Source organism: Ambystoma mexicanum, chromosome 8 (assembly GCF_040938575.1).
Source record: "Ambystoma mexicanum isolate Mex_15411 chromosome 8, UKY_AmexF1_1, whole genome shotgun sequence".
Classification (NCBI taxonomy): domain Eukaryota; kingdom Metazoa; phylum Chordata; class Amphibia; order Caudata; family Ambystomatidae; genus Ambystoma; species Ambystoma mexicanum.
The window spans coordinates 204,479,173-204,505,560 of record NC_090929.1 but is presented as its reverse complement, the minus strand read 5'-3'; positions in this window follow the sequence as shown (position 1 = coordinate 204,505,560).

Here is a 26,388-nt window from a genome sequence, read left to right as displayed (position 1 = left end):
GAAAATATGTCAAAAATGGGAAGATGAACACTGAACAGTAACCTGTATGGACAGACTGTGCTAAAACCCAAGGACTCGTAAGGGAACCAGTTTGCGCAATATTAATGTGCTTAAATGTCCGGTTGTACCAAGCTCCTCTGTATGTGGAACAAGATGTGGAACTACGAATGGGCGGGAAAGGGAAATATTGGTTACCCCGTTGTTTGGGGCTGTATGTTTTCTTTGTGTTAAAAAAAACAATGTTATATTAAAAAAAATAAAGAGTATATACCATCAGATATACAGAAAAACTGGTTCATTCCCAATTTACAGAAGTGTGGGTCCAAATCTATTGCCAACTGTGCAGTGTGTCAACAATATATTGCAGAGCACACTCTAAAAACAGTGAAAGGTACACTGCCTCACCCATCTGGACCTTTTCACCATCTGCATATTTATTATATCGATTTGAGCAATAAATGTAACAACTATTGCTATATATTTGTTGTGGTGTGCCCCTTGTCCCATTGGCTTGAAGCAGGTCCTTGCGCTCATACTGATGCCAAATCAGCAGCAAAATACCTCATACATGAGGTATTTCCCCAGTGGGGAGTATGTGAAGTATTGCGGTACGACAATGGACAGTATTTTTCAATTACTTTTTTAAGGAAATTACATCTTTATTGGGCATTTATTGAAAACTGTGCTCAATTGATCACCCCAAAGCAAATGGTGTTGAGTAATGTCTCAACGGCCTGGTAAAGGAGTTCCTTGCAAAGTTGTGTGCTACAATTCACAAGAATTAGCTCCATTGCTTGATGCTGGCTCTCTTTGCAAAATCATCCAGGTTCTGAGCACCACCTTACCCCGCATGAGCTAGCTAAAGGCAGAAGAGTGCTTTTTTTCCGATTACACCTGCAACCACACTTTCTGATGCTCATAGCTCTACAGATGCATTGGGGGATGAATTTCATGAATATCTTACGGCAATGACTGATTTTCTTAAGTTTATTTCTACCAGATAAGGCCTCGACACTTATGGCCAGCCAAAGCTACTGGAAAAGGGGGGGCCTCCAGACGTACCAGCGCTGAAACCGCCAGTAAAGCTACTGGAGAAGGGGGGCCTCCAGACGTACCAGCGCTGATACCGCCAGTATAAAGTGCTGGTCAGAGATGTTATTTGCCACTGGAACACACTGTGGTTTATGGGGCCTTTTAAGGTTGAAAACACCACCCCAACTGCTGTGAAACTGCAAGGAAGAAAGGGATGGGTGCACATAACCAGCTTCAAGAAATAAAAGAGCGGCACACCTGTTTCCGAAGATAAGGAGGAAAATAAAAGAACAGTATAGTTAGGTTCCATATGACTGTTTTGAATTCCATTCGTCCTTTTTCAGACAGATTCATTTTCTTTTTCCCCACAGCAAAAGAGATGTGAAGGACACATGAAAAATGTACACTGTACAGTTTTAATTATTGAGTTTTCTCTTTTTTCTCTTTCTTAGCTTTGGATTGAATTTCAACTGTTGTTGGCACAGAAAGAGGTTGATGTTATTAATGTGTATATGTTTATAATGGGTATATACTAGGACATTATTTGTGTTGAGTTTTGTTTGTAACATTGAGCAAAGGTATCACCATTTTGAGAGACGGCCCCAGTTAAAGTTGCATAATTTGTTTATTTTATTAAAAGCTTTTCTGTTCACTTCTGGTTAAACAGCCCCAGGTAGCCAAGGCCAGGAACGAAGGGAGGTTAGGAGGTTGGGTTCCTCCATTGGCAAAATGTATCAAGACAGGAGTTGCAAAATGAGCCATTCAAGGTTAGGGAACGGTCTGGGATTATTGGCGCCCAAGTATGGTAAGTGACATGGGCGTATCTGTTTCATTTCTGAAGCCAAGTTTCAATCTCTCTGTTCACATTAATTGCTAACTTGGCTGTCTCGGAGGGATGCAACACCCATGGTCATTGCAAGGAGTGCCAACAAATAGCATTACAACTTTTTATCTACTTGACAATATTCATCTATAACACTGTTCATAAACCGAATGCCTTTCCTAGCTGCATGTTGCAAAAGCATAAACCTTCTAACAAATGTAATAATGATTGTAACAAGTATTTTCTCTCTAGATCGAAAAAATTTGCAACAACCTTCAAAATGAAACTCCTTGGTTCTTCATATGAACTCGTCGGGCATATCATGAAAAATTCCTTATTTGAAATTCAGAAAGTTACTCTGGATTCTGTCTGCCCTTTACTAGCAAGCCTAAAACCTACTCAGTTTAAGCAGGATACGGTGCCACCATTAATGGCTCACAGAATCGCACAAGGCTTTCTGAGAGTACCCACACATTTTGTTATTTTTTCTAATCAACAAGGGATAATGTCTTCAGCACTTAAAACAGTACTAATGTTGACACTCTTAAAGAAAGATGTAAGTGTAACAAAACCACCAGTAAAAACAACATAAGACATCATAGATCTCAGAATAGTATGTACATCCAGTGTTCAGCAAATAGGCTGCAAAATATGCCTGTAAAAGGTCATCGTTCTGCAACCCACATAGATCCTACATAACAACTCTGTCATTTAGATATCAGGAAGGTGCACGTCAGCACCATCCTCACAGATATCTGTAAGCAAAGTCGACTTCACTTAATGAGATCTGTGAGGCTCATGTTGTTTTTACTGCTGGTTTTGTTACACGTCCATCTTTTCAGGCTAGATTTTGCCGTGAAGAAGGACCTCTTGGGGGTCTAAAATTAATTAGTAACAAAAGTAAGGATGTCCTCACATTATTCTGCACAAGCAGCAGAGCTAATGGCACTAATATCAGCATTAGAGATGTACATAGATGACCCTGTCACTGTTTATTTTGACTCCACATAGGTTGACCTCCTCACTGCTATGGTAGGGGGCATTTGCCTGATAATAGGAAAGAGTTGCTGCATGTTCGTGGCAGTAAACGACGCGAAAAATGGCAGCTTGACTGATGCTATAACTGCCTTACATACTTTGCACACTACTATGGAAAAGAAGAGTGGTCCAGTGGTAGATGAAGATTGGTACCACCTGATGTTCTCCTGGGTGCCTGCCTAGTTGGGCAACATTTTAAGGTGCTAGTTTCTGTCCTCGTTGTGTTACTCATAAGCCTTTGGGTTCTACAGTTAGTTGTGGGGTATTGTAAAGGAGTTGAGAAGAAATCAGCACAAGAACTAATGTTATTACTTACACTTAGTTCCTTTTAGGACACCCCCCTCTCGATACATGCCCATACACAGACAGATCCATGGAACGGTGAAAAGGAACAGTGCATAGTCAGAAATTATCATCCGATTGCCCCATGGCACTTGTTTCACCCATCCCAGAGACCTGAGAATTATACACAAAATTGGGTGGACTGTGATGGCGATGGCAAGTGTTGTTTTATGATTTGCACGCCGGAGTATGCAGCACATGGAGGTAGCTTGAAGGGAGTCTGCAGAGCATGGGTACCAAAAGATACATATGACAGAATGATGGCTGAAGGGTTATTGGTTAATAAATTAACCAGAGGGGGGATGTGATGGTGCAGGTAGGGAAGATCCAACATCATGCACCGCTTCCAACACCTCCCAAACAAGAGCAGAAATATAAAATAAGAAAAATCTTTTAGTAAAGGTTGTAGGCCTTTTTGTTGTTTGAGAAGTTGCCACGTTGTTTAGTAGGTTATGAACAAAAGTAGAATGGAGTTAGTTTACCAACAGTTCAGGGAACTAGTTTTGCTGCACTTAAGGGAGCTTTAGGTTGCTGAATACACAGGCTACCTAACGAGGGTGATGTTATTAATGTGTTAGAAAGAAGAAGTGGAACGATAAATAGGACAAAAGGAGATGTTTTTCAACCCAGAAAGGTTTCTCGGTGGTACCACTGAGGGCCTTCCCTCTGATATTGATAATATGTGGTATGGCCACATGCAGGAGGTTTGAAGGTAGGGATCAAATGAGACTTGCTTTGTTTGCTCTCTCATTCCCGATGCAACGGGTGCCCTCAGGCTGTTTATGCCACAGGAGGTGCCAGTAAATACGACACACTGTATGCTCAATCTTGTATTGTGTAAGACAAGAGGGTTATTTCCGGGTTGTTGGGAAGACACTTAGTGTGAAATAAAGCTTGACTTCATTTTTGTTGACGATTTAATCAAACTAAAAAAAATGGCAGATAGATTAGGATCAAAAAATATTGCAATGCACTATGAATTACAGGGTCAACACAGGGGGAAGGTGACTTTAAGGACACAGAGCATCAGGTTTGGAAGCTTATATAGCTCAATAGAGTATATACTAGGACATTAGTTGTGTTGAGTTTTGTTTCTAACATTGAGCAAAGATATCGCCATTTTGAGAGAAAGCCCCATTTAAAGTTGCATATATTGTTCATTTTATTAAAAGCCTTTATTTTTTACTTCTGTTTAAAGAACCCAAGGTGGCCAAGGCCAGGAACGAAGGGAGGTTAAGAGGTTGGGTGCCTGCCTTGGCAACATGTAACAAGACAGAAGTTGCAAAATGAGCCATTCAAGGTTAGGGAACAGTCTGGGATTATTGGGGCCCAAGTATGGTAAGTGACATGGGCATATCGGTTTTATTTCTGAAGCGAATTTTCAATCTCTCTGTTCACATTAATTGCTAACGTGGCTGTCTCGGATGGATGCAACACCCAAGGTCATTGCAAGGAATGCCAACCAATAGCTTTACAACTTTTTATCTACTTGACAATATTCATCTATAACACTGTTCATAAACCGAATGCCTTTCCTAGCTGCATGTTGCAAAAGCATAAACCTTCTATCAAATGTAATAATGATTGTAACAAGTAATTCCTCTCTAGATCGAAAATATTTGCAACAACCTTTAAAATGAAACTCCTTGGTTTTTCATATGAACTCGTTGGGCATATCATGAATAATTCCTGATTTGAATTTCAGAAATTTACTGTGGATTCTGTCTGCCCTTTACTAGCAAGCCTAAAACCTACTCAGTTTAAGCAGGATACGATGCCACCATTGATGGCTCACAGAATCACACAAGGCTTTCTGAGAGTACCCACACATTTTGTTATTTTTTCTAATCAACAAGGGATAATGTCTTCAGCACTTAAAACAGTACTAATTTTGACACTCTTAAAGAAAGATGTAAGTGTAACAAAACCACCAGTAAAAACAGCATAAGACCTCATAGATCTCAGAATAGTGTGTACATCCAGCGTTCAGCAAATAGGCTGCAACATATGCCTGTAACAGGTCACCGTTCTGCAACCCACATACATCCTACTTAACAACTCTGTCATTTAGATATCAGGAAGGTGCACGTCAGCACCATCCTCAAAGATATCTGTAAGCAAAGTCGACTTCACTTACTGAGATCTGTGAGGTCTCATGTTGTTTTTACTGCTGGTTTTGTTACACTTCCATCTTTTACAGGCTAGATTTCGCCCTGAAGAAGGACCTTGTGGGGGTCTAAAATGAATTGGCTATTGGTATCTGGTAGTGTACACTTAATTAATCAGGACTTATTTTCACTAATAGGATTACAGGGTAATTGGAGTAGTAGCTTAGTCAGTGTGATTATTGTAAAACAGTACCTTACAGGGTAAAATAATTGTATAGCAGAATTGCCAGGAGGTATAGTGCAGCCCTCACTGTGGGGTTTATACCCAGGTCTTTACCTTTTTATCTAACACCACTTCTGTGATCTTTGGAGTGCCCTTTTTTTATTCAATATTTACATGACACAGTTAATGAGTATCTTCCATAAATGTAATTTGCACTCTCACTTCTATACGGACACAATTATATGTCAAAGCTTCTGGTCAAAAGGCAAACTTCTCTTGATTGAGGTTTGTCTGTCACCAATGCAGGATCATTGATGGATTACAACACAATCCTTTCAAGACTGGAGTACTTCTGCTTGATCCTAAACACTTATTGAATGGCCCTTTCCAATCTCCTTCCTCCAAACCTCTGAATCTTAGGTTCCAGATTTCCAACTGCTGTCCTGCTGACCGCTGTCTACTTTAGGGCTCCTTGTCGGATTACTGTTCTCCTTGTTTTCCTTGTTGTCTTTTCCACCAGTACCTCTGTTTCCCAAACGTATCCTCATTCCACGGTGGCATTGTTGGGCCTCTTTACATTCCTCGTGCACTTATTGTTGGACTTCCTTCTGAATCCTTGTGTCACCAGGTTTGAATTATCTGCGTCAGTCCTCTTCATCTATGTGCCATTGAGTAGCTGTTTCTTCATCCCTATATTCCTATCTTCTTGATGCGTTTGGATCTTATCAATCTTTTGATGTCCTCCACTGCTGTACTTGTCACCGTCACTGGTCGCCACTTTGCTCCAAGACATCCCCTGACTTACCATCAAGTGTAGATTCTATTCTTTTGGTGAATTTGGTGATTCTCCCCTGCATTTGCACGTTCTCAATGTCAATAGGCCTAGTAAGATCGTTGTTTTTGTTCTACCTTGTTCCCCTCCCTTGCCTCGTCGCGCTCTGAAACACGTGTATGAGCGCGATACAAAAAATATCAATGTCAATATCAATTTGTACTTCTGGTGCCTTGTTCCTCTTTTCCTCTCTGCAGCTTGGGCATGGAAGTCTGGTGAACTTTTCCTCCCTACCTTTCTTCCATCACTGACTATACATGTACGTTTTTCATCATGGTCGGGAGGATGGGTGGCCGATCTGTGAGTGTCAATATTCATGGACGTCTGGGGGAATCTGACAGTAGAGTGCAATCCATAGCTAAGGACTGTTGGCATAAACTATACACTGACAGCCCAATTGCAATGCACCTACACAGTGAACCCTGATCTACTGTAATGTTCCAACAGGAATCTGATGGCATGTAAAAGTAATCGAGATGCAGGTATTGAGGACTTTTGGGGTTTTGCAGTATACTTTCTAATGTTATATTGTGTTCTGTTGTATTATGTTTTGCTATGGTATGCATCTTTTATAAAACACCATTCAGCATGGTAGTGGTCTTACTACTCTAGTACTTTGAGAAATAATTGTATATTGAACCTCTGTCCGAGGTACACAGACCCTACTCCATGGAGGAAGAAGAGACAACAGAGCAAACAGGCCTCTTTCTTATTGCAATGCAAGAGAGTTTCCGGTTGCTGATACGTATAATAAATTCAGAATCTGTTTGGGCAAAAATCTAATACAAAGATTCTAATATGTTGCAGAAAAATAGCTTAAGCAGCTTAATAAAAAATGTATCATAGACACGTTTTTATTTTGTGCTTGAAACTAATTAAAAATGAGCACATTCTGTACATTATGTGTTAAACTCCAGCAGAGCACAAAATAAACATACTACCAGAAACAGTTTCTCATCAGTTCATGGTTGTAAAGTGTCAAAGGAGGCTCCTTTACAAGAAATGAATTTGAAAAGCTTGTCAGGCTTTAAGGATGCATTGACAGCCCTAAGTCTGCTCTGTGTTCGCTCAAGCAGCAGGCATTGGCCTGCATCAGGGGTTGGGCGGGAGGGTTTTTTGGGAGAAATGCGGCAGTAACACTTTTACCGCCGCATTACCTCTCCGCCAAATCCCGGGTTTGGCTGGAAAGTGGGAGGTTTACCTTCAGATTTTTGCCAGAGGTAACAACCTCTCCTTTCTTATTACATGTCAGTAGTGATATCACAACTAGCATGTTATAAGAACCTTATTTAGTCTTTTTATACGGGTACTGCAGGCTGCCATGTATTATATGCATTTTTCATATATTTTTTTTTCACAGTTGTCATTTGCATCGCATACATATATTTCATAAATATAACACATATATATATATAGTTTTTCCAAAACTAGTACATGTCAGTATTTCACGCTAACATATGCTAGAAGGGGTCTATGCTAGAATAATGGTGTGCCCTGCCAGAAAACACGCCTGTTACACCCTTATGGCCCATTACTGCCTCGGTGCTTCGAAGGATGCAATGACCCCATTATAATGTGCCATTACAAACCCCTTGGAATGCAGACGGAGGGCGCTTCCTGCAGGGAGAGTTCAGGACCTGCAAACGCTGACCGCCTTCTTGAGAAGGAATCATTAATTAGCACTAGTGGTACACACACACTCCGGAGTCTACGACAGGAAACATGAAGGTAAAAAAAAACAGCTCCTCCACTTTCAAGTCTATGAATAATGACTGGTTGTGACAAAGTAAACTGAATTTCACTTATACTTTCCACAAATCTTTGCTAAATCTGCCTGTGCTGTTAGCTATTAAACATGCGTACGGGCTGTGTTCACAATCCCTTGATGAATGTGGCAATTTGTGGAAGCTGGAAACTTGCAGGCATCTCGAGACAGCAAAGATAAAATTTGCAAGAAATCCAAGCTTCAAACTAATGAGTACACTTCAGTTTGTCCCATTCAATAACCATTTTTAAAGTAAACTTCTGCAGATGTAAGCCGCAGAGAGTAAAGTCAACCGCAGAGCTGCCAGGCTGGAAAGTGTGATGGCTTTCCTCTCTGACATCACCCACCTTTATTCCATTTTAACTTACTGTTTCTCTTCTGCCTCTCTTTTTGCTTCTTGACAGAGAGGTAACCTTTCCGCATAGGATAAAGATTCCCAAGCCCATGGACCAATGGGGTCGGCTGGAGGCTGAATGTGGCTCTTCCGCTGTGGCCAAATCAAATGATGATGTCACCACCACTGACGGGAGAGAGAGTGAGTTTATGTCTAGCGGTACTCAAGCTCCTTGACATCTTATTGGTGCAAACTGAAACAATTGAATGACTCAAATATGGAAGAACAAATTGATTTTAAACTCATAGTAGTCTTGGGGGAGCAATTTGGGATCATTGAATTAACTAGATATATGATTCACTGCTTAACACAATGGCTTTTGGAGATTGAATCTAATGGATGAGACCTTCTAAATCCAACCAATTGCCCAAGATAAGGCCCCAGATATATTTGAAAATGTGATTTTCTTTTTCTTTTATTATTCTTCTGTTTGATGTGTTGCCCTAGATATACTGTTCCTGATGTTTTGAAGATTGACGTGGATTTTATTTTGTTTGTATGTAAATGGTTAATTTACTTAATTGTCTTTTAAGTCTAAGCAATAAACATTTAAAGAAATGATGATGTCACCACTACTGCAGTGATTCTAAAAACTGAGATAACGTGGTCACTGCTTTGCCTTGTGAAATATTAAAGTAAAATAGGGCTGCAATAATCATCAACTCTAGAAGCAGTAGTCTATGGCATAAAAACAGAAATTGATGGTTTTACATTGTTACATAGACTATATTTTCATAGGCTACAATTTCATCAACTAACTTTGTCTTACCTTAATTTGACCTTCTTGTGTTATGTGGATCCTCCATGCAAACCTAACCAACCCTAACCCCCATAACCTTCCTACCACCATATGTTTATAACTTCAATAAAGTTATGGTGGGGTTAGAAATACTTGAAAAAGCGCTCACCTGAAATGTGAAAGTAGGATAGTACATTGAAGCCAAGTCCAACATGGCACAACACCACCTAGTAGCCATTGCGGAAGTTCACCTCCAGTTCTGAGCCACAACAGCAAGGCATTGTGGGTATGCAAATTAGACCGAATGCAAGCCTTTTGCACCAGGAAATTGTCTTTGTCTTACAGGGCAGTGCTACTTTATACATAGTTTTATCAACTCAAGACAAACATTTCTCAAGGCTGCCAGACAACTCCATACCGGATTTCACCCTTATCAAGGATCATCAGTGCAGTATAGTCTTGACAGCCTTGTAGTTGGAGCATTGGGGATGTTTACAAAACACCAATAAAGTTGTTTTCTTGAGCAAAGGAAGTGCATTTGGGCTAATTTGCATATCCACAATGCCTTATATGTTAGAAAAAGCCATTTGAGCCACATCACACAGGCCAGAGGTTCACCCAGTACCCGTTGTCACTGGACGCTCATCTCCAGTTTAGAGCAATATGAGCAATTTGTATTTATTTCTATTTATTTATATTTATATAGCGCGCAAGCAGCCCAAGGGCATTGAGGCGCTGTTACTTGCATGAGCTTAGTTACAGAGGTACAGACGTGGTAGCAGTAAATGGCACATTGCATACAGACACAGACATAGGTATCATTACAGCTTATTTGATTGGTCAATATAGATTAAGCAGTGGGTCCTATGGTTGGTATTCATGCCGCTACGAAGGACCTTATGAGAAGAGGATGGTTTTCATTGCTTTACGGAAAGCGAGGAGGGAGGCCTCACTTCGGATGGTGGGAGGTAATGCATTCCAGTGAGTAGGTGCAAGGTATGGGAAGCTGGATCCACCCGCTCTAGCTCTTTCTACTAGTGGCACACAGAGCATGTTGGGATAGGGTGATCTGGTTGGTCTTGTAGAGGCGACGGGGTGGATTCTTTGTGAGAGGTAGTCGGGAGCAGTGAGATGGATGCACTTGTGTGTCAGTGTCAGCGCTTTGAACACGATTCTCTCTTTTACTGGGAGCCAGTGGGCCAGTTTTCTGGCCTCCGAGATGTGGTCTCTTTTAGCAATGCCTTGGGTTGCACGTAGAGCACTATTCTGGATGACTTGTAGCCTCTCCAGGGTTTTTTTTGATGTTTCTAGAAATAGTACATTGCAATAGTCTAGCCTGGAGCCGGTGATGGCTCTGGCTATGTTTGTGCAGTTCTCTTTGGAGAGAAAAGGCCTGACTGCGTTGATAAGTTTAGCGTGATATGCAGCTGAGGAGGCAATTGCGTTGACTTGTCTGTCCATGGATAGGTTGGAGTCCAAATAGACTCCAAGAGTTTTGACTGAGTCTGAGACAGGTATTTTGATGGTGTCGATGGTGAAGTGACTGAATTGGGAGTCAAGATTTTTTAGCGTGTCGGGGGAACCTACCAGTAGGAGTTCAGTCTTGTCAGAGTTGAGGCATAGTCCATTGTCTGCCATCCAGGCTTGGATGGTGTTGTAGAGATTGTTAAGGGTCAAAGATCAGTGTCATAGTTGCCGGTGAGGGTGAGGAGGATCTGGGTATCGTCCGCATAGTTAGTGTAAGAGATACCCATAGCGTTGAGGATGAGGAAGAGGGGTCGTATGAAGAAGTTGTAGAGGGTGGGGGAGAGGCATGAGCCTTGGGGCACACCACATAGTATGATGATGGGTAAGGCAGAAGCTAAATCAGAGAATACTTGCATGGTTCTGTCTTGTAGGAAGGAGGTGATCCATGCTGTGGCGTCAGGGGAGAACTTGGCACTGGAGGAGAGGTGATGGCATAGGACGTCATGATCAACGAGATCGAACGCCGCAGATAAGTAAAGAAGTAGGAGAAGTGCTGGTTTGCCCATGTCTCTAGCATCATCCATCTGTTTTTTCAGATCAAGTAGGGCGGTTTCCGTCCCATGTCTGGGGCGGAAGCCAGATTGGCGAGTCCCAGGAGTTTGTTCACTTCGCTGAAGTGCTGAACCTGCAGGTAGGCTGCTTTGTCCAGTATTTTGAGGAGGAAAAGGACAGTGGTGATGGGTCTATAGTTGTTGGGGGAGGTGGGATCGTGAGTTGGTTTTTTTAAGAGGCGGCGGACCCATGCATCCTTAAGGGAGGCGGGGACTTTCCCTGTTGCAAAGGAGGCATTGACAAAGGCTGTCAGGAAGGGAGCAAGTGCTTTTGTGCAGTCCTTGATGAGAGTGGCTGGGCAGGCATCACCTTTACAGTTAGAGGGTTTGATATTCCTCATTATATTAATGATGTCTTTTTCCTGCATGGGTTTGAAGGAGAAGGGTTGAGGGGGGTCCGAGGTTGGTGGTGGGACAGGGATATGCGTATTGGGCAGGGCTTGTTTAGTAGCTAGTATTTTGCTTTGGAGGCGGCTCAGTTTGGTTTGCATGGCTGTTTGAATTTCGTCACACCAGGCTTTGTCTTTGGTGAATTTCTGGGGGGTGGGTGTGGGAGTCTCTAGCTCCCTGAAAATGGCAAAGATTTCTTTTGTGCTAGATTGGGCTTCCGAGATTCTGGATTCAAAAGATTTGGCTTTTGCTTGGGTGATTGCTTTTTTGTAAACCGTAGAGCGGGCTTTAAAGATCAACTTATCTTTGTCAGTGTGGGATGTTTGCCACTGTGTAAGAGCTGCCTTTTTTTCATTCCAGAGTGTGAGCAAGTCTGGGGTGAACCAGGAGTTAGAGTGGGTGGTGGGTTTGGATTTACGAGGTTTAAGCGTGGCAAAGGAACTGATAGCTGCTTTGATGGCAATATCATAGGTTGATGCGAGAGTTTCTGGGTCTGAGGAGAAAGGTGGTCTGAAGGCTGGTCCTTGGAGGAAGGGCAGTAGCCATTCCTTCGTGAGCTGATGGGAGCTTCTTGCGAAGCAGGGTGGTAGGGGTTGGGGTGGCGGAGTTGAGGAGCTGGTGGTGAGGATGCTAAAGGTGATGATATGGTGGTCAGACCATGGGGTGGGAGTGTTTCCAGTGATGATGAGTGGGCAGTTGTGCTGAGCGATCCAGTCAAGTGTTCTGCCCTGGGTGTGAGTTGGGCTAAAGATGGTGTTTTTGTAGCCCAGTGTTTTGAGGGCTGAGTCAAGGGATTTGGCTGCTGGGTCTTTCCTGTCCAGGAGGCCTAGGTTGACGTCCCCAAGGAGAATGGCTTTCGAGTGTTTTTGAGGTTTTCAGATAGGAGGTGGATGAGGGAGGCTTGGAAGTTTCCTGTTGGGCCTGGAGGGCGATAGACAATATGAACAGAAATGGTACAGTGGGGGGAGAGGTTGATTTTGACTTGGAGGTAGTCGTCGTTGTTGTGTAAGGATTTTTCTACCTTTCTAATGGTGAGGCAGTCTTTGGCGATGATTGCTACACCTCCACCTTTAGAGGGGCGATCTTGTCTGGTGATGGAATAGCCAGGGGGCAGTGCAAGGGAGAGTGCAGGGCCGGAGGCCTCATATAGCCAGGTTTCTGATATCATGAGCAGGTCTAGGTCATGGGTGGTTATGAGGTCATGGATGTCCAGAGCGTGGGCATTGATGGATCTAGCGTTGATCATGGCCCATTTAAGGTGGGGTTCTGTGGCGGATAGGGCGGGGTCCGTGGGAGGAGTGGGTGAGGTGGTGGGCAAGGGTGGTGTTGAGAAGGGGGCTTGGGTGGTGTTGTGGTGGGGGGTGGTAGAGTAATTGCATATCACACATTTTGCACTGGGGGGCTCATTTTCAGTGGTGGTGGACACAGGTAGGATCAAATTTGGCACAATAGCATTCAAAATGGGGGTAGAAGAATTGCCTATCACTCATTTTGCACTGGGGAGCGCATTTTCAGTGGTGGTGGACACAGGTAGGATCACATTTGGCACAATAGCATTCAAAATGGGGGTAGAAGAATTGCCTATCACACATTTTGCACTGGGGAGCGCATTTTCAGTGGTGGTGGACACAGGTAGGATCACATTTGGCACAATAGCATTCAAAATGGGGGTAGAAGAATTGCCTATCACACATTTTGCACTGGGGAGCACATTTTCAGTGGTGGTGGACACAAGTAGGATCACATTTGGCACAATAGCATTGAAAATGGGGGTAGAAGAATTGCCTATCACACATTTTGCACTGGGGAGCACATTTTCAGTGGTGGTGGACACATGTGTGAACATATTGCGTATAAAGGCAGTACAGTTTGAGGTGGGGTAGAGAGCATCATTGGCAGCTATGTTGGAGGCAGTTACAATTGCTGTTGGCTTAGTGGTTGGGCGCATGAGTCTGGCCATGTAGGCAGGTGGAGTGGGTTGCGTGATACGGGAGCATAGCCGTACATTGCGGATGCTTGTGGGGAGGGACTTGGAGCTGATGGTGGCCTCTATAGTGCGGGCATGTAGTCTGGAGTTCCTGGTGGGCAAACCTGGCTGTGGGTTGAGGTGGCAGTAGTCAGGCTCCTTACCTCTAGAATGCGGCAAAGCCTTGCGGCAAACGGCAGACGAGCAGCGAAGAGCTGCAAAGAGGAGTGCAGGCCTTGTCCCCTGGCCTTCTCCTCGCGGCTCCGCCTGGCGGTGTACTCCCTCTCCCTTTATGGTGGGGGGGAGGAGCCGGAAGAGCAGGGAGCCGTATCAGGCTGCGGGCTGCAAGCGGGTAACGGGCAGGGAAACGGCGGGAAATTCAAAAGATGCTTTCCCTGTTGCTGAAGACACACCGGGCCTTCCATGTGGAGGGGCTGTGCTGTGTGTGCAAGGCACGCTGCGGCTGGGGCACCAAAGCTGATCTTTTAGGCAGAGATCAGCTGAATCAGATGATAGGATGGTGGCACTCGCAGCGGAGCTGCAAAGAGGAGTGCAGGCCTTGTCCCCTGGCCTTCTCCACGCGGCTTCGTGGGTATGCAAATTAGCCCAAACACAACCTTTCTCCACCCGAAAATTGGGTAAAAGCACAGTACTATCTTAGAAATAGCTTAATCAACCCAAAACAGAAATTTAAAAGGCTGCAGATACTTGGTTTCACCCTTGTTAGGAAAGGGGGATAGTTGGTTAGTTAGTTATTTATACAAAACACCAACAAATTTATGGTGGGTTTAAAAAGGCTTGAAAAGAAAAAAACATTCACCTGAAATTTGAAAGTTGGATAATCAATTTGAGGCAAGTCACACATTCCATTGCACCCCTAGTAGCCACGGCGGGAAGTGAACCTCCAGTTTCGAGCCACATCAGCAAGCCATTGGGGGGTATGCAAACTAGCCCTGAAGGATAAAGACAATTTCGTGGCTTTAATGTATTATCCTACTCTTCTATGAATCAACCAAATTGAGTTTTATCATAAGATGCAAAGGCATACCAATTTGTTGGTACCCAGGGTTCACCATTCCAGTGTGGCTATTCCCTACCTTTGCTTGGCTCAGGCACACAGATGCAACATCATTTCCGCTGTAACATTGCTTTCTCCGCATTGTTCACACATGTCAATACAGTATCACCTAAATTACCTTTCTTCTCTCCATCACTGATGTGGGAGGTTATCACTACTTTAACTGTGATCAATATTTCTACTATTACTCCTATGGCACAATCTCCAGCCACCGCCTCACCCTCTCCTGTCCATCTCACTCCCTTAGTACCACCACTTGCCCGACACAAACACACCACACATAACCAGCCTCATATCATGGCACATATAGTTCAAGAGGCATCTTTCAGCTGAAATGTCCACCTCTTGTACATACTTTGGACACTTACAACTTGAAGTGTCCCGTCACATCTTCATGCTCAATTCCTCCAATGTGCATAATGAATTGTTTACATGTTTGCCTCTCACCGTGAATTCTTTGGCTTTAAATCAGGGATATTGAAGTCCTTTTCAAGAGACAAATCCACTCCATGTTTTCAGGGTACCCACGCAAACTATGTTTTGTGAATAGAGTGAATCTAAATCGAAGTTTTCTTTTTTACATATTGAGTGGCTATCCTGAATGCCTGGTGTGGATGGGACTCAAGGATTACATTTGGAAAAAAAACCTGTTTTGAATCAAGCTCTATTATGTTATTATGAAGAATGGCTCCAATCGGTCTTTAGCCTTGGATAGATGTGGCTTCAGGACTACACACGAGACAGCAGCCCAGCTGACACACGTGATATGGACAGTGGGAAAAACACCTCCCCCTTCCCTTACCATCTCCAAATTCCAATGGTCTTCTTGCCATCCCTATGACTTTAGTTTGTCCCATTGTTTAGACACTTCGAGGCCAGTCGAATTCAGACCCCCCCCCCTCCAATGTAATGCTCTAACACTCTCCAATGTGTCATGACTTCACACTTGGCGTCTTTAAATGTCAGTTTTCTACGTGTATGGAAAAAGCCTCCCATGGCAGATTTTAGCGACGGCTGATAGACAAGACCTTCTGAAGCTGAGACCACTGGTAACCAAGACTCGCACACCAGAGTTTACAGAACCCTTCAATAGTTCCATAAAACCTTCCTGGCTGGGAAGCAGGCAAGAATTAAATGACCTTTCAGAGAGATATGCAGATGAGGGGGAGAGAGAGAAGGAGAGAGAGGTAGAGATTGAAAAGGATAGAGAGAGGGAGAGGGGCAGAAAGTGGGAATGAATGACTGTGAAAACTTCAGATGAGGATGAGAGAGTGGGGGAGGGGGGATGGAGAGAGAGAGAGGGAGAGATAGAAAGAATGACAGAGAGACATACAGGAGAGAGAGGGAAAGATGGATAGAGTTAGTGCGATAGAGGGAGGAATGGGTAGATATAGAAAGAATGACAGAGAGAAATACAGATGGGGGAGGGAGAGACAGAAACAGAGAGAAAGAGAGAGCAAGAGAGAGAGAGAGGGAAATAACGAAAGTTGGAGACACCAAAGAAAAGTTGGGGCTAGGGAGCGAGAAAACCAGACAATACTAACAAAGAGGGTGTGCATGTACCACACTGCAATGAGACTGAGAGAACAGAACCCACAAGATGACATGAACAGAGGAAAAGGTAGAGACAAACCGCTCTGACACGAAGGAAGAGAAGCAGACAACAACGACAGACAGCAAGAGCTGTCAGACTGCACTAGCAGAGCAGAGCAAATGGAGCGTTTTCTGATACGTGTTGGTCTAATTATGAAGATTTTTTTTTCTTGCCAATTCACAGTTTTCACGTTTCTTTCTCCCAGTGAATCCATTTAACATGCTTTTTTCAGTTTCTATCCAGCCTTCCTTTTGTCTCGTCTTTCCTTTCCCCCCAGACGCCTTCTTCCCCCCTCCCGATTTAATTCGCACCTGTTAAATCACTTTCGCCTCTCTGAAAGAATGCCCCATTGATGCTGACAACATTCCAAATACAGACTCTTAACCTTTGACCTCTTGCCAGGCCGTGACCAACACTGACATTTTGGTTCTTTGTATACCTTAAAAAAAACAATGTGCCTGTGTCTTTAGAGGGCGATTTATGCGAAGTGAGTAGCGAAGTGCACTCTCATAAGACTCACATCTGTAGTCTTGAATCTTTGCCAATATGAAATGTGATGTATGCCTCCCATAGAGGGCGACACGTGACGTCAGTAGCCAAGTGTGGTTGCACAAGAGCCACATCTGGACTCTAGGATCAGTCAGTGTCGGTTTATGCACAATCTCCAAACTTGTGAGATGTTACGCTCTATAAAATGTCCAATTGTCAAAAAAGCAGTCTTCTGTTAGTGTTTATATGTTGTGTGCATTCTTGTTTGGCGACTTGTTATGGCTATTTATTTTATTTTGTACTTTTGTTGAGTGTGAATCACGCCACTACAGGCATCAAAGCACCTTACAATCTACACATTTTTTTAAACTCAGCTTTGATCTCATTGTATAAGTGAACACACATTGGGAGTTGATTCACAAAACGTTTTGGGCACTTGCGCTTGCTGCACTATGAGCAGGGGCGTGTCTAGTGCCGCAGATGAAAGAGAATCCCATTACACAACGCCATGTGCCTTGTCTGATGCTGGTCTGCACCCCTTTCCTCGCTGCCCTGTCTATCCTGTCGCAGGCCAGGTCCACGGGAAAGCAGAATGATCCGATGGGTGCGAAAAGACCTTTGACTGCTATGAAATAAAAATGCTCAAGCTTTGAATTCCAATCCTTTTGCTGGCTTTTGTATGTTATTTTGGGTTATGTTATGTTCACTTATTAAACGCTCATTCACCCGAGGGCATCATGGCGCTGAAAGGAGAGAGGACAGCCTCGACAACAGTCACAGTCCTAAAAAATTAAGTTTTCAATGCATTTGTAAAGGTAAGTTAGTTTCTTTTTTCAAGATCATTGGTAGGTTGTTCCATAGTCGAGCCGAGGCAACAGAGAAAGCTCGGCCACCAATACAAGAGCGTCAAAATGATGGAACAAGTAGGCCCACGGTAGCAGAACATAAGCACAGCGTAGGAAGGTAAGAGGGAAACGTATTGTGGAGGCATTCAGCGCTAGGGTGTGCAGAGCAGGGTGTACCAAGACGAGGGCTTTGAAGGCAATGCACTGGGCAACCGGCAACCAGTGCAGAGGACGCAGCACAGGAGATATATGGGACCCATAAGGGGAGCAAGTGGCAACCCGGGCAGTCATATTTTGCAAGAGTTGAAGCTGCTGTATTAAGGCCTTTGGTTGAGACAAATAAAGGGAGTTCCAATAGTCTAAGCAGCTAAGTACAAGGGCAGCAACTACAGGAGGATGTAAATGATAAGGTATCAGTAGAAGTACCTTCCTCAGAACTCTGAGTTGAAAATGCCCCGTTTTGCAGACAGCAGCAACTTGTGATTCCATGGAAAGTGAGACAGAGACTATTACACCCAAATTCCTCACCTTTTCGGCCAGAACAAGAAGGGGACCCAAAGAAGAAGGCCAGAAGAAAGACACCCAAAGTGAAGGATCAGGAGGAGGACCCACCACCAGCACCTCCATCTTGTCTCCATTCAACTTCAGCCAGTTGTGGTTCATCCAGTCCCCCACGGCCACCAGTCTCCGCTGTAGGCACAACGACACCTCAGCCTGATCAAGATCTAAACGGATCAGGATCTGAGTGTCGCCAGCATACGAATAGCACCTGACCCCGAAGGAGCGGATGAGACATACCAGAGGCCAGACTTAAATATTGACGAGAATAGGAGACAAGGCAGAGCCTTGAGGGACACCACAGAGAAGAGAGAACACAATAGAGAGAAAAGGAGGAAGTGAAATTCTGGGTTCTCTCTGCAAGGAATGAGGTAAACCGGGTTTGCACCTGGCCCGAAATTCCAATGGGATGGTCCACGGTGTCAAATGCCGTTGACAGGTCTAATAAAATCAGGGCACAAACCCCTCCTGCATCAACCAGTCTGCCCATGTTGTCAAGAACTGAGACCAGGACACTGTCTGTCCCCGACCAGGTCTAAATCCAGATTGGGCAGGGTCGAAGAGCCCAGTCGATTCCATCTAGGATGACAACATGGGAGAGACTAGTGACTCAAGAAGTTTCATAAGAAACGGTAGTAGTGAGATAGGACGATAGTTCAAAGGCACCAGAGGGTCAAGCAAAGGTTTCTTAAGAAAAGGGATCACTGTAGCAACCTTAAGTTCAAACAGGATATTGCCTGTCTGACATGAGTTATTAATCACGCCATTAATCTCACACAGCAGCTCAGGGGACATGTCCTTCATGATGGCAAGCGGAATAGCATCTGAAGGAGCCCTAGACTTAATACACTGAATAGCACTGAGAACATGTATCTCCGTGAACAGCGGAAAGGAAGACCAGCCATCTGAGACTGTCCGGCTCATAGGAGCAAGTATTTCAATCACAGTAATAGGAACAGTTGTTGTAGTAGCCTTTGCTATATTAGTACATATCGTCTGAATATTTGTAATAAAAGATTGAGCCAATAGATCACAAAACTCTTAGGTGGGGCTAGCTGAGGGGGTCAATCTAGCTGTAGATGAAAGATCTCACCACCGAGAAAAGCAATTTGGACTGGCAGATTGCTGATTCAATTTTCTGGGCAAAAAAAGTTTTTTTTGCTACCAAAATAGCTGCAGAATATGCTCCTGCACAAGATTTGTAGCATAGCCTGAGGCTTGGATCATATGCCATCTGCCACTTGCGTTCCGCCTGTCTCATAGTAAGACGTAGTGACTTAAGGTTCTCTGAGATGAATGGTGAAAACATTTTCGCAGTTCATGCACAGACACACTTAGGCAGATGGGGGGATATGGTGAGCGTAAAGGACACAGAATAATCGAGGTTGCAGGAGGGGTGAATAAATGAGGATGAAGGAAATTTAAGAGCATATGATTGTGTATAGTTGTATGAACGGATAAATGCATACTTGTGCTATGGATGAATGGATTATCGAATAAGCATGTAGGGATGGATAAATGAGTGTAACGAGGAGTGAATAAGTGTGTTTTATTGAAGGTCAGTAGCGGCAGGTGATTTCTCTTCGGGGGTGCATTCATATTTTCCCAAAATAAGTGCGAGCGAGCCTGATCGAACGTATGCAGGTTTCGATCAAGGCATTTTTGGTTTTGGCGTAAAATATCACCAAAACAATTGCTACAAGAAGAAAGGGGTGCCAAGAAGCAGTCTTTGTGGGTAGCATGACAACTGGAAATTCTGCGGCATACAATTGCCAACGCACTAAGTGTTAATTCCTGTTGTAATACGTGGATGTAATCCAAAAGTGGCTTGTTTAATGTATTTTCGATCAATCAGGAGTACTGTCACATGTCATGTGTCTGTGTGACTTGGGACCACAAGTGATAACTTTGCGAGACGAACACGGACTGATCATATTCTCCTTCCATCTCATTGGCTTGCTGAAGGAGGTGCTGCAGCAGGCCTCCTCCTGGATCCCGTTGGTGCAGAAGCAGTGACACCCGAACACCAAGAAGTTCTTGTGCTCACTCTTCAAGCCCATCTTCATTGACGACCTAGACAAGACTTTCCAGCTGTGAACAAAAAAACAAAACTCTTTTATTTATAAATGTTGGATTAAAAGGGTGTATTAAACACCCTGCCCCAAAAAGGAAAATAAAACATTCACAAAGGTTCTATTATAACTAAAATAGGAGAAATTCACCAGGGTTAGTAATGCTAGTAATGAGGAATGAAAAAGAGAGAGCTGCATGTTCTGAAAGTTGAATGGGAGCAGCCAGTGTTGCACTTCACTTTGGCATGGTATGGGCAGTCTGCGATCAGTAGGTGTATTAACTCATGCAGTCACTATGCTCCTGCACTGCTCCTGCCCGTACCCTAGAGGAGGCGGCTGAGACACGAACCCAGCAACAGCGGGAACAAGGATGTCATTTCACCAAAATGCCAGGGGTAGCGGAATTGACATTGCATGACCCTTGACCTCTGATGACATCACAGGAAGTGATGTAATTTGACCCCACCCGAAGTGATAAGGCAGGAAGCGATGGAACTCAACCTTTCACCCCTTGACAAAACAGGAAGTGACATCACATAGCATTGTACGCAAGTACACTACGAAAAATATGTTTACGATATCAGTATAATGTGATACAAGAATGGATCGCCATATGCATTGTTAGGATCAGTGTGTATAGACCCATATTACCAAATTACTGTGAATGCAAGCAGACGTCCATGGTCAAATGATAATGATGTGTTATTATATAGCACTTACGCATAAGCGCTTTATATAGAAAAATATACACCCAATATCACCCAACCTGTGTTGGTACTCATTTATTGACCTCAGAAGGATGAAAGGCTGAGTTGAGGTGTTTAAGAACAGACTGTGACTCACCCCCTGAAGTGTGCCTGAAAGTAAAGAGCCACATGGTGCTGGCCACAGCCCAGGAGCTTGCATTACAAAAAAAAACAACAAAAAGAATGGACACTTATTTTTTCCCCATTTTTTTAGGGGGAGCAAGGGAGACCACAGGGGTAGCAAGGGAGACCTCAGAGGTCGCAGTTGCGACCTCTGGCGACCCCTAAATGACGTCCCTGAGCGGGAAGTGTCTTAGAGGAAGGAGTGCAACCAGGGACGGGGACCACCTACAGCAGTAGGCCAGCAGCTGCACTCACTGACAGGAAGACACAGGCCACAGCCACAATAACAAAACATAGATATGCTGCCCTGCTCTATCACCTCCAAAACATTGTTTTATGCACGTCGTTGCTCTGGGACACCCTGTTCATGCCACTGAAAATAAACATGAACACGTGTGGTGCAGCCCTGCTCTCCCCTGCTTAGCAAAAACACAAGGTCACACATATTCACATGTTGCACTCATGGGCGTATGCAGACACATGCACACAAACACACATGCACACTGAATCACACATGAGCGTGCAATCATTAAGATGCTCATTCATGCAGGCCCAATCATTCAAAAATGTTCGCACGCACTCAGACACACACATCACATGACATTCCAAACATATATTTACGCTTACAAAACACATATTTTAAAAACCCCGCACGACTCACAAAGTGGTGTTTCTATGGGTCGTATCTCTTTGGTCTGGGGCACCAATCTGAATTCAGGAAACTGCAGGCAGCGCAGCAAACGCGTGTGTGGCCTCAGGGTTAAGCCGTCACCACTGGGGATCTACAATGGTGCAGTCAAGCACCTTACCCTACCACAGTGCAAGCAGTAAGAAATTGAATAACCCGGAACCAGTACATCATTGCAAGGCTTTACAGAGGGCAATCACTTAAAAATGAATGTGGGGAAATCGAACATCATGGTTTTCAAATCTGCTGCAGCTAAATATGTTATGAGTTCCAAATGGACCATTTCCGGTGAGGTGGTGGAATGTGTCGAGTCATGCAAGTGCCTAGGGTTGATTAGTACCCGGCGAGGGTCGATCCGAATGTAGCAAGCATTTGATTGGCCCTTGCCGGGGTATAACCCAGCCGGGAATCCCTTGCACGCACGTACATGCCTATGTTTTTTCCCGGCGGGGGGCGTGGCAGCCCCTTAGCCAATGAGGAGGCTCGAAATGAGGCAATCCCTGCTCCGAGCCTCCCCAAGGCTGGAGGCTGCCTTCGTCCCCCGCCGGCGACTCAGGTATGTTTTTTTTTCCTCCACCCACCTCCGCTGCAAATTATCCCCTCCCCACCCTCCCAACCCCACTTATTTTCTTTTTCTTCTTTTCTCGGGAGCATACGCGCTGGGAACACTTCTGTTCCCATCGCGTCCACTCCCGATGGCTGCCATGGAAAGGGAAAATGTTTTCCATTTTATGTGACGCAGTGTTTCAGAACAGAATGAAATACTATTAGAAATCCGGTCTAAAGGGCCAGGGTACTAATGACAATAAGGCCCTCAACGGTGCCTCGTTAAGTAACTATGGGGGATTACCTGGGGTGATGTTGGCCCGCCGTCTTGGGGCTTATTGCCACAATATGACATAGGCCCAAGAGACTTGGTGAATGTAGCAGCTTTGGGACTAAGGGCAGGGGCCCTGGCTGCGCAGGGGCTAGCGATCCACAAGAAAACTTGACGGTTTTCCCTGTGGCCGGGGCTCCTATTCTATAGGACAAAGGCAGTCCCTATGCTCACCTATGGAGCAGAAGTGGTCCTTTGTACTCCAACCATTCTATGGAATCTGCTGGAGGGTACCGCCTTTGGGAAGAAAGTTCTCCCTCTTCCCAAGGCTGCACCAATCCATTATATGCGCTGAGAAGTGGGGTTACTGTCACTGCACACTAGTGTGCGTTGGAAAACCCTTTGTCTCCTGGGTGATGACTCCTCTCTGTTTGAAACTATAAAGATGTCCCGGAAATGCAATCTAACCAGGGATTATCAAACTGGGTAAAGGACTGTCAGGAAATTGCCCTTGGTGCGGGCGTGGAGGAGGAGCTCTTTAATTCAAAATCCAGGTAAAAGCAAAGCAAAACTCCAAATAAGGGTCTGGATTGATATCCAGGATGAATGCAATGGCTATGAAACCACGATCATATTTAGAGGTGAAAGTAAACAGATGGGGCAAATCCAAACTACCTTAGTAGGTATCCAGACTCGACCTACAGAAATACTTTTCTGAGGTTGAGATTTAAAATCTTACCTACTAAGGCAGTTTTGGGCTCTGAGGCTAAACTGGATTTTGAGTCACATGCTTGTAGATATTGTCCCGTGCCAGCCCAATTGGAGACATTGTACCATATCCTGGTACAATGGTACAAATAAATGTGCTTAGGCCGTATCTGGCAGCAGTTTGCTTTACATAGTGATTTGGCTATGCGGGCATAGCTAAGAAGTAGCCACAGGTTGTGTGTTACTCAGTAGTATGTTTTTTTTAAAAAAAAATTGGTTTGGTAGTCTGATATTGATATGAATTGGTTTCGTGTCTGGACACAAGACTCATCACCAGACTTGACAACAACAACATTGGCTCAGTCGAAGTCCTCAGTCACCTTATATCTCATCTACAGACCACCCAAGCCCAACACCGCCTTCATCAGAGACGTCACAGACCTGGTCACCACCATGTCCCTCACTCACGCCAACAACATCTTCATATGCAACTGGAACCTCCCAGGCAACAAGGCCCCCAAACCGAGGAATGAAGATCTCCTTGGCCTTTTCCACACCCTCAGCTGCACACAGCACAGGAAAGACCCAATGCATGAGAAAGGTAACACGCTCGGCCTAATCATCACTGCACTGCCATCCCTCCACTGCAACTCTGCTCTCCTGCTTGAATGGTATGACCACCTAGCCATGCCTTTCAACATCCTGCACACCACCCTAGTGAAGCACTCCAGGAAGAAACCCATCAGACAAACCTTCAGGTCCACAAGAACTTCCCGGTGGAAGACCTCGCCATCTTCCACCTCACCTGTACCAAACACCCTCAACTGAACTTCTAATCACTACTGGAAGCACTCAATGCCACCCCAGCCTCCATTGACCAACACACGCCTCTGAAACAACGCACCAGCAAACTGAATCTGTAAGCACCCTGGTACACGCAAAAACGCAATCTTAGCAAAAGAGTCATATGGAAATAAGAGGAAACCTGCCACCACCCCAGGATCGCATCTGACCTGGCGCTCCGAACGGAACTCCAAGCAACCCGCCAACAACTAATCAAAGCAGCCAAGGCCGCCTACTATCGGAACAGCATAGCAGGAGATGACAAAAAACACACAACCCTCTGAAAAATCCACTGCCATTAACACCTTCTTCGACATAATCAGCACGATTCACTAGCACAAAGACACCAGCTCTGCATCCGCAGACCCACCTCACATCCATCCTCGTAAAATCCCCACACACTGAACACCATTCAAGACGCTCCCTACAGAGGACCTGGTAGAAACCCTGGTCACCCTCAAAGCAACATCATATACAGACAACATCCTCACAGCATCCATCCTCAAGACCCTCCCCGCAGAAGCTCTCCTTCCATACCTGGAGATGATCAACAGTTCCCTAACTCAAGGCACCTTCCCATCGACCCTAGATCCAGAAACCCCAGTAACTATCGCCCCATCATTCATCTTCCCTTCCTAGGTAAGATAATTGAGAAAGCGGTAGCCACACATCTGCAGCAACACATCAACACTAACAATCTCCTCCAAACCTACCAATCCGGGTTCAGACCCAGATGCAGCATGGAGATGGAAACCATACAGGTGGTCGACGATGTCCTCAACATCCTTGAGGACAGCCACCCTTGCCTCCTGGTTCTACTTATCCTCTCAGGCACTTTCTACACAGTAGCCCGCTAGGCACTCACAGACACTCTACATTGGCGTTTGGGAATCAGCGACCTTGTCCTACGCTTGTTCAAGGCCTACCTCACCATCCGCCAGCAGTTTGTTCAGATGGACTACTCTAGATCGCCAATGCTACCCATCACCAGTGGGGTACCGCAGGGTTCCATCCTCTCCCCAGTGATCTTCAATCTATACATGGATCCACTGAGAGCCCTCCTAACCACACAAAACATGCACATCCACCAATACGCCAATGACCTAAAGCTATACCCCAAGATCGACTTCATCAAGTACATCAACAGACTCAAAGCCTGCCTTTCGCTGATCCGGTCTTGGACGTCCAGTGCATACTTGAACCTCAACCCCTCCAAGACTGAATTCCTACTCCTCACCAACAACACTGAATGGTTCTATGTGATTACATAGAATACATAACAGAGAATGCCTTTTCAGCAAAAATAATACAGTGAAAGATTTGAATTTAATTTTGTTTTTTTTAGGAGGTTTTCCCTCACACACCCCTGTTCCCTATGTGCTTAAACCAACCCCATTCCCACCTATTTTGCCCCACCCTCATATCTATTTATAAAAATGTTCAATGTTTTTTTCTCTGTTTTTGTTTCTCTGTTATAGCATTCTCTGTAATTAGATTCTCTATTATCACTGGATACCACACTGAACACTCAGACATACAGACCTGGCTATCAACCATGAACCCTGAGGGATTCACACCTGAGCTCACCTCCTGCGCCGAATCCCTCGAGTTAGACATCGACAAACACCTCTCCATGAAGACACACATAGCTAAGAAAACTCAGACATCTTGGTTTCAGCTTTCCCTCCTGCAGAAAGTCAAGCCCCTCCTCCCTCCGGACAGGTTTAGATCCATCATTCAAGCACTGGCCCTATCCCACCTGGATGGGGGCAATGCCCTTCTCAAAGGCCTTCAGTCCTCCCTTGTGTCCCTGAGACGTGTCCTACACACAGCTCAAGCCTCATCAAGGGTCTACGCAGATAAACCACATTATCTCGGCCCTCACCGGTTTTCACTGGCTCCCACTGCACACATGAATTGCCTTCAAGTCCTGCTGCATCATATATAAGGCAGTGCCCCTCAAGTCACGCAGCCTCTTGGAGAAACTAAACATCTCCATTGGAGAGTGCACCACCAGAAGTCAGGACACATGCAGACTTGAAATACGCTGCTGCAGTAAGGAAAGGACCAGAAAACAAGCCTTCTCTTCCTGCACCT